Here is a 9,450-nt window from a genome sequence, read left to right as displayed (position 1 = left end):
TTCTTTTAATTTTATTATTGGATGTTTGATATATGACTCAAGATTATCATCTTTCATCATTTCCATGAAATGAATTTGTAGAATAAATTGAAAATTTACATTTTAAAAAATTGTATATGATATATATTTAAGTATGTATTAAGAAATAAAAAGTTAAATTAGACAATTTTTAGAAAGAAAAAAATATGCATAATTTAAATAAAATTTGTTTAGAGAAGATAAGCAACGGGTCAGGTTTGGGATTTTTCTAATTAAAAAATAAATAAAATAAAATAAAAAATAAAAAACAAACAAACAAACAAATCCTTTAAATATTTCACGTACCAAAACCTGTTAAAATTTCCGAATTTCATCACAAATACATCCTATTTCTTTACCTATAATATAAAGAGTGAAATCAAGCATCCAATTTGTTGAGCTCCGTAGCTGATTACCATGCTGTCCTTGGACTTTGAGAGTTTTGTGATAGCTGAATCAAGTAGATGTGTGTTTATTAGCAAGTAGCTGATTTTCGTTTAGGCAAAAAATTTAAATAAATATATTTGAGATCGATCTCGCAGTAAAAGTTGACTTCTATGGGTGTTTCTATTTCTGGGTCTATTTCCTTTCTATGTTTTACGCAGTACTATGAAGAAAAAAATTTGTTTATAGAATTATAGCAACCATTTTGTTATTATTATTATATATTTTTTTAGAAAAATAAAACATTGTTTACTGTTTTTAAGGTTAACGGGAAGTCTTGAGTCGTTATTCGTTAATATCAATAGCGTTGCTTCCGTTAGTAAAAAGAAAAAATAGAGAGAGAAGCACACATGGCTAATTATCTTTTGTGAAGCATGAAAAGGAGCATAGAGAATGGTTTGGAGGATTTTCATTCCTCTTTATATTATAACTAGTCGCTAACCTGTGCGATGCACGGGAAATGTATTGAAAAATATATTTAATCTTTCTTTTATTCTATTATATGTCATGTATATATAAGTGTGTTTAGGTCTATTGATAGAGAGCAATCATTGTGTAGCGTACTCCATAAATTAACATTATATTGAAATTAAAAAATTAAAAATTAACCATCTTCTTCACTTTTTACTCAAACTTGTTTTCATGTCTCATATTTAAACAATCACAACAGAAAATTTTCTATTAATAGTAAAATTTGTGTATACACAAATTACAGTTTTATGTAAAGTGTACATACACATGCTCTATAACTCTAAGGAAGGAAACATCACAAACCCTTTACATATGTGGGTTAGAATTAAAACAAACTACATATATTCCAAGTCTGATAAGCCAACTCAATGGTAGAAAAATGTTCTTTATAAAATTAGATAGTAACATATTTTACAAAAGGAGGCAATTCTTTGTAACTCTATCTTGCTGCTCATATTCTGCAGTATACAACAAAGTGATTTATCTATCTAGGTACAATGGGCAATAGCATTGGCTGTTCTTAAGCACAATTCAATACAAACAAATGAGATAGAAAAGAAAAAAAAAGTAACAAAACAAATACAAAAAGTACCACTGTTCCAGCCCTCCAAAACTCCATAAACAAAACCCTTTCCTAGCCCAAAAATACAAAAAGTTCCCTCATTTCCTAGAAATCCAAGAGGGCTGAGACCACCAACAACTCCCCACAGCAGTCAGACAAACCTCTCAAAGAAACTCGAAGAAAGCATGACCAAAAACATATAAAGCTTCCTCCTTTTTCTTATTGAACCAAAAAACCCAGCAAAGGCAGATTTCCCATTCACTCTCAAAAACCAACAGAACAAAACAGCAAGAACATATACAACAAAGCAAGCAGCAAGGCATGGGAGCAAAAGTAAAAAAGGAGATATGAACAAAAAGCAGGGCAAAGAAAAGAAAAGAGAAAGAAGCAGAGATGAATCAATAACATTTCCCCACTTCATTCTTACTTTCTTTTGTTTCTTCTCAATATTCAGCTATTGATGATTTAGGAACTAATTTATGTGTGAAAACAAATCATGCCATATGAACACTATTTAGGAATTCTATCAAACTCTTGTGAGAAGCCAATAACAAATCCGGAAAAGACTTCCGGTTTGAATTCTTTCAAACTCAGGTTTATTTGCCTCCATCTAAAAAAACTTAGCAGTCTCAATTTTCAAAAGAGAAACGAATACTTATCCCAATGAAGAAAAAATTGGAAACAACTGGAGCTTCAGTTTCATAGGAGTATATTGTTCTCAACAAAAAATATTTTGCCAAAAAAAAAATGGAATCCAAAATATTTTGGGGTTTATATGATTTGTGACTGCTTGAAACCAAAACAATATGAGCCATACTATAGTATTTCCAACTACCATAGTGACTTGTTTTGTGGAAGGTACTTATTATTGCACCAAGCCTGACCTCTGAATCCTACCCTTATGTTCAATTTAAACTACATCTAATCCTAATTGCCTTTTATGTTTAGAATTATATGCAAAACTAAATCAATCAAGCTCTAGAAATAAATATATAAATTTTAATATAAAGTTAAAATTTTATAAAACAAACATGAATTCTAATATCAAACTCCAAATAAATTATATAACATGCAACAAAGAAACCCAAAAAAGAAAAAAAGAAATAAAAAGAAACTATAGTAGCTAAATATACAAATAAAATAGTAATTAAAAGACATTGACACGTAGAAATTAATTAATATCTAAAACTAAAGAAGCATACCTTGCTCAAAAACTTTTTTATTTCGATAAGATCAAACCTAGCTCAGAAAACCTTAAATTAAAAGAACACAATTTAAATAGATTTGTAAACCTAATGGTCAAATAAAGAAAACAGGTAAGAGGGAAAATCCTAAAATTATATTAAAAACATCACTAAGCATTTTTAAAACTCCAAGCGACGAAAAATGGCAACCCCCCAACTCAACAACATCTTTGCCAAAGAATGCATACTATGACACATCTCCAAACCTACAAGTTAAAAAAAATAACCTCCATATATAAGAAAGACATTTAATGAAATTAATTATTCCCAATGAGAAAAATACACACACAACCTTGCATGCTTATATACATATAGGGCAGGACAATAGCTAATCATAGCCTCACTCTCAAGCCATTTTTGAATTCAAACATGTTCCAATTTTCTCTAACAAAATTAAAAATATTTTGCTAAAATCCACATCATAAAACACAAATAAGTCATTCTATCCACTACAGTGACAATTTGTGAATGCAGTATTATACAAAATATGAATGGTTTTGATTCATGGGCAACTAAACAGGCCTAAGAGATGTGCCTAATGAGGGAAACTTGCAAAGAAGAATCCATTATCAGGTCTAATGTTATTTGCCTTAGTCAAATAGTTCGATAGTTAATAGATTCATAATTTCTCTACAACTAAAAGTAATGGCTTATAGGTATTTATCATGACCAACTCTAGAATGTGACAGAGACTAATTATTTTACAACAAAAAGCTTGCATTTCTTCTCAGCATCAAAACAAAGGTTATTGTTTCAAATTTGTTGTTAATTAATATAACACCATGGTATCATCCAAACTCACTCAAGCCCCTAACAGGTGGATTTCACACAAGTTAGGAGAAGTATGCAGTTGGTGAATGGTTTATATGTAGGCTCTATAAAGTTAAAGGAAGCACTAAACATCATATACCTGTATTCATAAAAAGCAAGGACTTCCCATAGCGTGAAAATACCAGAATTGTTTTTTTCAAGAGAAATACCTGTTGGGGAATGAGACCTGAAAACTCCTGAATAACAATAAAAAATTAAGCTATAATCAAATTAAGTAATATAACTTTGACTAAAACAATCAAATCAGGGAGGAGTAAAATAAAAATCAGATAATGATTCATAGATATAAAACCCAAATCGCCCAAATTATAAACCAACCAATCAAATCTTCATTAATTTTGACCCTTTTTTCAAGTAGAGAAACCCCCTGATAGGATTAAAATCAAAAGTACATTAAATTATCAAGTAGATTATAAAGTTAGCCTAAAAATAAAAACACAAAACCCCTTAGTAACAATCGGAAATTAAGCAAAAATTGAAATTAGTAAATATATCTTTGACTAAAAAAATCAAAACAGGAAGGAGGAAAACAAAAATCAGATAATAAGTCATAGATTAAAACCCAAATTGCCCAACAAAAACAACGAAATTTCTCATTTTTTAATCAAATGAAAGCAAACCCAGATTATAAATCAATTAGGACTGCCCAAATTTTGATCGCATAAACACAATAAACCTAAAAACCCTAGAATATGAAACTAAGATAAAAAACCGAAAAAACAAAAGGCAAATAATAGAAAGATTCAGAGAGAGAGAGAGAGTAGAAACATTGTGGATTTGAAATATCTTTTCCCTAAAAATAAAAAACAAAATAGAATAGAAAAAAACATGAAACTGAAACTTACCGACAACTGTGTGGAACCGGAAGATGGAGGGAGATCGGTCTAATAGTAGTGAAGAGGCCTCCCTCAGGTTTATAGAGAAGCAGAGCATCGGTTTTAGGGTTTAGAAAAGTTTTATTATTATTATTATTTTAATATAGAGAAGTAGGGCATTGGTTTTAATATAGAGAAGCAGAGCATCGGTTTTAGGGTTTAGAAAAGTTTTATTATTATTATTATTTTAATATAGAGAAGCAAAGCATTGGTTTTAATATAGAGAAGTAGAGCATCGGTTTTAGAGTTTAGAAAAGTTTTATTATTATTATTTTTTTAATATTGTGCTGACGTGGAAAATTGTAGAAGCTTCAAAAGCTTCGATTATATATATATATATATATATATATAGATAATAATAATAATAATAATAATAATAATAATAATAATAATCATAATAATAATAATAAAGAATTAATTACAGGGTAAAACTTAGTTACAAGGTTCTATCACTTCTGTCCAAAAAAAAAAAAAAAAACTTAGTTACAAGGTGTCCTTAGATTTTGTTTCTCAAAAAAAAAAAAAAAAAAAAAGGTGTCCTTAAATTCAACAATGTCATTGTATTGACCAAAGAGATGTGCTACGTCCACAACATTTTTACAACGAATCATAAGTGATTAGTTATTTATTGGTTCAAATTTGAACCTAACACTAAGATTTTTTTTTGTCCTAACAATAACAACCAGTAACAACATGCCACTTACGATTTGTTGTAAAAATGTTGTGAAAATATTGTTGACATATCATTTCTCTTGACCAAATGCCTCGTAGTCAAATTTAATTATCCTTATAAAAGATACCACTACTTTTTCCATACTAATCGATACAATTATATGTTTGATTTCAATTGTAAAACCTAAAATAGAACAACTAAAGATGTGGATTTAAGTTTTTCCTCATTACAAATTTTCTATTACACTTCACCTTGATAGAGCTATTTGATTTTTCATTGTTGCGTAAGACACTTATAAGAAGACAATGATGTCTTTTTCAATCTAGTTGAAAAAGTCTCCTCCAGCTTATTATGTGGTTATTTATAAGATTAATATATACTATTATTTAAGTAAGTCACTGGACTTATCAAAAAACTCTTTTGACCAAAATTACATGTTCATGATTTTTTTAAACAAAGTGGCAAATTTGATTTTAAAATTCCAAAAAAAAAAAAAAAAAAAACTTACGTTAGAGAGTTCCCTTCGTGTAAACTGCTTTTAATAACTGTTATATATCCTTCATTTGTGAACCCAATCATAGGTGCTAGGGGAGTACTTTGCCACTCATATTGATTGCGTGGAGATCAAGGAGTTAAGATTGAAGCTTGGACAGTTGGACTACCATATGTGATGTCCAGTTTACTCGTTGATAAGCATTAGGCCATTTGCCAAGTTGTTAGTACTTTTAAGAATTACCCTTTAGTTTTCAATTGTTTATACTTATATTCATTCTAAAATTCTTTCATTTAGAGGATTTTTCATTATAAGTGTGGGTACAGGAATTTCAATAAGGTAATTGTGCTTTCTTGGCTGCCGCAACTTACAAGGGGTTTGAAAAGGTGTTTGATAGGACAAGTACTCAAGTAGTGGCTTGAGAAATCAACAAATGGAGAGCCAAGATCATCTAGAGGGAGCTATATAATGTGAGAGACCCTCCAAGGAGAAGGGATCGAAAAATTTGTAAAGAAAACACTAGAGCAGTAAGAATTAAGATTACATCCTAATTTAAAAGAAATATACATAAGAACCACTCTCCTCGGATTTTGCTGAGAAGGGTTTTCTTTGAACAGAGCTTTATTTTCTTTACTTTCTTACTATCTTTGATTCATTGTGCGTGTTGTTGATCCATTGAAGCCTAGTTTTTAAGCCCACTCTCTACAAATTCATTGTATCAGGCTCTTTGGGCCTTAATCCCTTTATCTTTTAGGCTTAAGAACCAAAACCTGCCCCTACAATTGGCACTGTCTGTGGGGAAGATTGAGCTTTCGTGAGTTCAACGTCCAACCATGGTAGGATTAGGGCAAGACCGGGAGGAGTCTATTGGTTCCTAACATCAAGACCAATTCCTTAACCTTGAGCGAAGGAGGGACCATGTGGTTAGTGTGTACACTACGCATACTAGTAGAAGTCAGTCTTAAGGCGGGAGTTACATCTCTCATGAGGAGAATACCAGAAGCATGCATTTGGAGATTGACCATCTTCGCATGAGGCTACGCTGCAAGCGACGGAGAAGGACTCCTTCAGATTCTGACCCTTCTTCTGACGATGATAGGGATGGCAGTTACAGGCCCAGATCAAGGACTCCCTCCAGCGAGTCTTTCTTGTATGATGAAGATCACCATCATAAACACAAAAATAAGAGCCCATCTTGCAAAGGTCAAGGAAACGATGCTATGAGCAAGGCGTTGAACCAAATTTCCAAGTCACCTTTTGCACGTAGAATTGAAAAAGGAAAGCTTCTTCGACGATTCACTCAGCCAACTTCACCATGTACAATGGAAGAACGGATCCGGTGGAGCATGTGAGCCACTTTAACCAGAGAATGACTGTGCATTCTAAGAACGAGGCCTTGATGTGCAAGGTGTTCCCATCCAGTTTGGGGCCTGTGGTGATGAGGTGGTTTGACGGCTTGAAGGAAGGCTTTATCAACTCCTTTAAGGAGCTTACTCGGGCATTTGGGGCTCGTTTTGTTACTTGTAGTAGGGTTCCTCGGCCTTTGGACTCTTTGTTGTCCATGGAAATGTGGGAGGGGGAGACCCTGAAGACGTACTCTGACAGGTACTAAGAGATGTTCAACAAGATAGATGGGGATTTTGATGACATGGCTATAAGGACTTTCAAGGTCGGCCTGCCTGCCGAGCATGATCTAAGAAAGTCTTTGACCAGGAAACCAGTCAAGAGTGTGCGTCAGCTAGTGGATTGTATTGATGAGTATAAGCAGGTCGAGAAGGATCAACAACAAGAAAAGGGGAAAGCTAAGGTGGTCCATCAAGATAGAAGGGATTTCAGGTCGAATAGGTACAATAACAACCGACCTCAGAGAGATTTTACGAGGCATTCAGGATCTACTACTACTCAGGTAGTCAGTACTGTGTTCCAAGAGCCCATACACCAAATCCTGGAGAAAATTAAGAATGAGTTATATTTTCAATGACCAAATAAGATGGGAGGAGACCCTACGAAGCGCAACCAAAACCTTCACTGCTAATACCACAAGGAGTAGGGGCACACTACTGAAGATTGCAGGATGTTGTGGAATCATTTAGAGCAATTGGTTAAGGTTGGGAAGTTAAAGCAATTCATGTATCTGCCCAATGGATAAGGTAGTCAGACTGGGTTAAGAGCACAAAGAGATGCTTCCTCAAGACCCCCCCCCATTGGGTACCATTAGCGTGATCTTCGTTGCTCCGGGGAGAACCGACTCTTTTCCATCTAGGGTGATGTCCATAGATCAACCATTTGTCGAGGATTTGGCCCCTAGTTCGAAGAGGAGCAAAGTAGAGGTTCGACCAGTTTTGAGCTTTTCTGATGAAGATAAAATTGGAATCTCACAACCACATGATAATGCCTTAGTGGTTATTCTGAGGATTGTGGGATACGGTGTAAAGAGGGTGCTAGTAGATTAGGGCAGCAATGTAGAGATCATGTACCCTAATTTATACAAGGGGCTAAGGTTGAGGCCAGAGGACCTAACCTGCTACAACTCCCCTTTGGTGGGTTTTGATGGGAAAACTATTATTCCAAAGGGCCAAGTCAAATTACCTGTGCAGACAGGATCAGAAGTGGTGGAGGTAGATTTCATCGTGGTGGATGCTTACTCTTCTTACACTGCCATTGTGGCAAGACCCTAACTCCATGCCATGGGAGCCATTTCTTTCACTCTACACTTGAAAGTGAAGTATTCATCCGGGAATCAAGTTGAGGAGCTAGTAGGGAGCTAATCTATGGCCAGACAGTGCATGGTGGCCGCGATTAGACATCAGACTGGAGGTGAGCCCTCAGCCCCTATCGAGCAGGATTCATGGCAATCAAAGGAACCCTGTTGCCCTCAAATGTGGCGGTAGAAGGGGTAGAGTGCGGGCAATTAGAAAAAGTTGTTATTGGCAACGATGAGTAAAAGTTCTTTCAAGTCAAAGCTCAGTTGCCTCATCGGGAGAAAGAAGAGCTAATAGGTTTTCTAAGAAAAAATATTGATGTATTTGCGCGGAGCGCCTACGAGGCCCTTTGGGTGGACCCAAATTTCATTTGCCATCATTTAAACATCAATCCATCGGCCATCCCCAAGAAGCAACCACCTCGGCGCTCATCTAGGGAACATTCTGATGCTATTAAGGGGGAGGTGCTCAAGCTCAAGCATGCTAGGGCCATAAAGGAGGTTTTTTACCCCGAGTGGCTGGCTAACATAATGGTGGTGAAAAAGAAAATTGGGAAGTGGCGAGTATGTGTAGACTTTACGGACTTAAATAGAGCTTGCCCAAAAGACCCTTTTCCCCTTCCTCGGATAGATCAATTAGTGGATGCAACTACAGGCCATCCTCGTATGAGCTTTTTGGACGCCTTTCAGGGCTATCACCAGATACCGTTAGCTCTGGACGATCAGGAAAAGACTACTTTTCTTACACCCACAGGGAACTACCATTACAAGGTAATGCCCTTTGGGTTAAAAATGCAGAGTCTATTTACCAGAAGATGATGACCAGGATGTTTGAGCCTCAGTTAGGGAAAAGTATTGAGGTGTATATAGATGATATGGTGGTAAAGAGTAAAGTATAGTCTCAGCATATAAATGACCTCGGGAATATTTTCGAGATACTAAGGAAACACAAATTGCGCTTTAATGTCATTAAGTGTTATTTTGGCATAGGCTCTGGCAAGTTTTTGGGTTATATGGTTACCTATCATGGAATCAAAGTTGACCCTAACCAGATTAGAGCAATTAACGACCTACAGCCTCTTTGGAATCCCAAAGAGGTCCAAAAGTTGACAAGAATAAATACTGCTTTGAATCGATT

The sequence above is a fragment of the Quercus robur genome, chromosome 12, assembly GCF_932294415.1.
Source record: "Quercus robur chromosome 12, dhQueRobu3.1, whole genome shotgun sequence".
In the NCBI taxonomy this organism is placed as follows: Eukaryota; Viridiplantae; Streptophyta; class Magnoliopsida; order Fagales; family Fagaceae; genus Quercus; species Quercus robur.
This window is presented reverse-complemented; position numbering follows the sequence as displayed.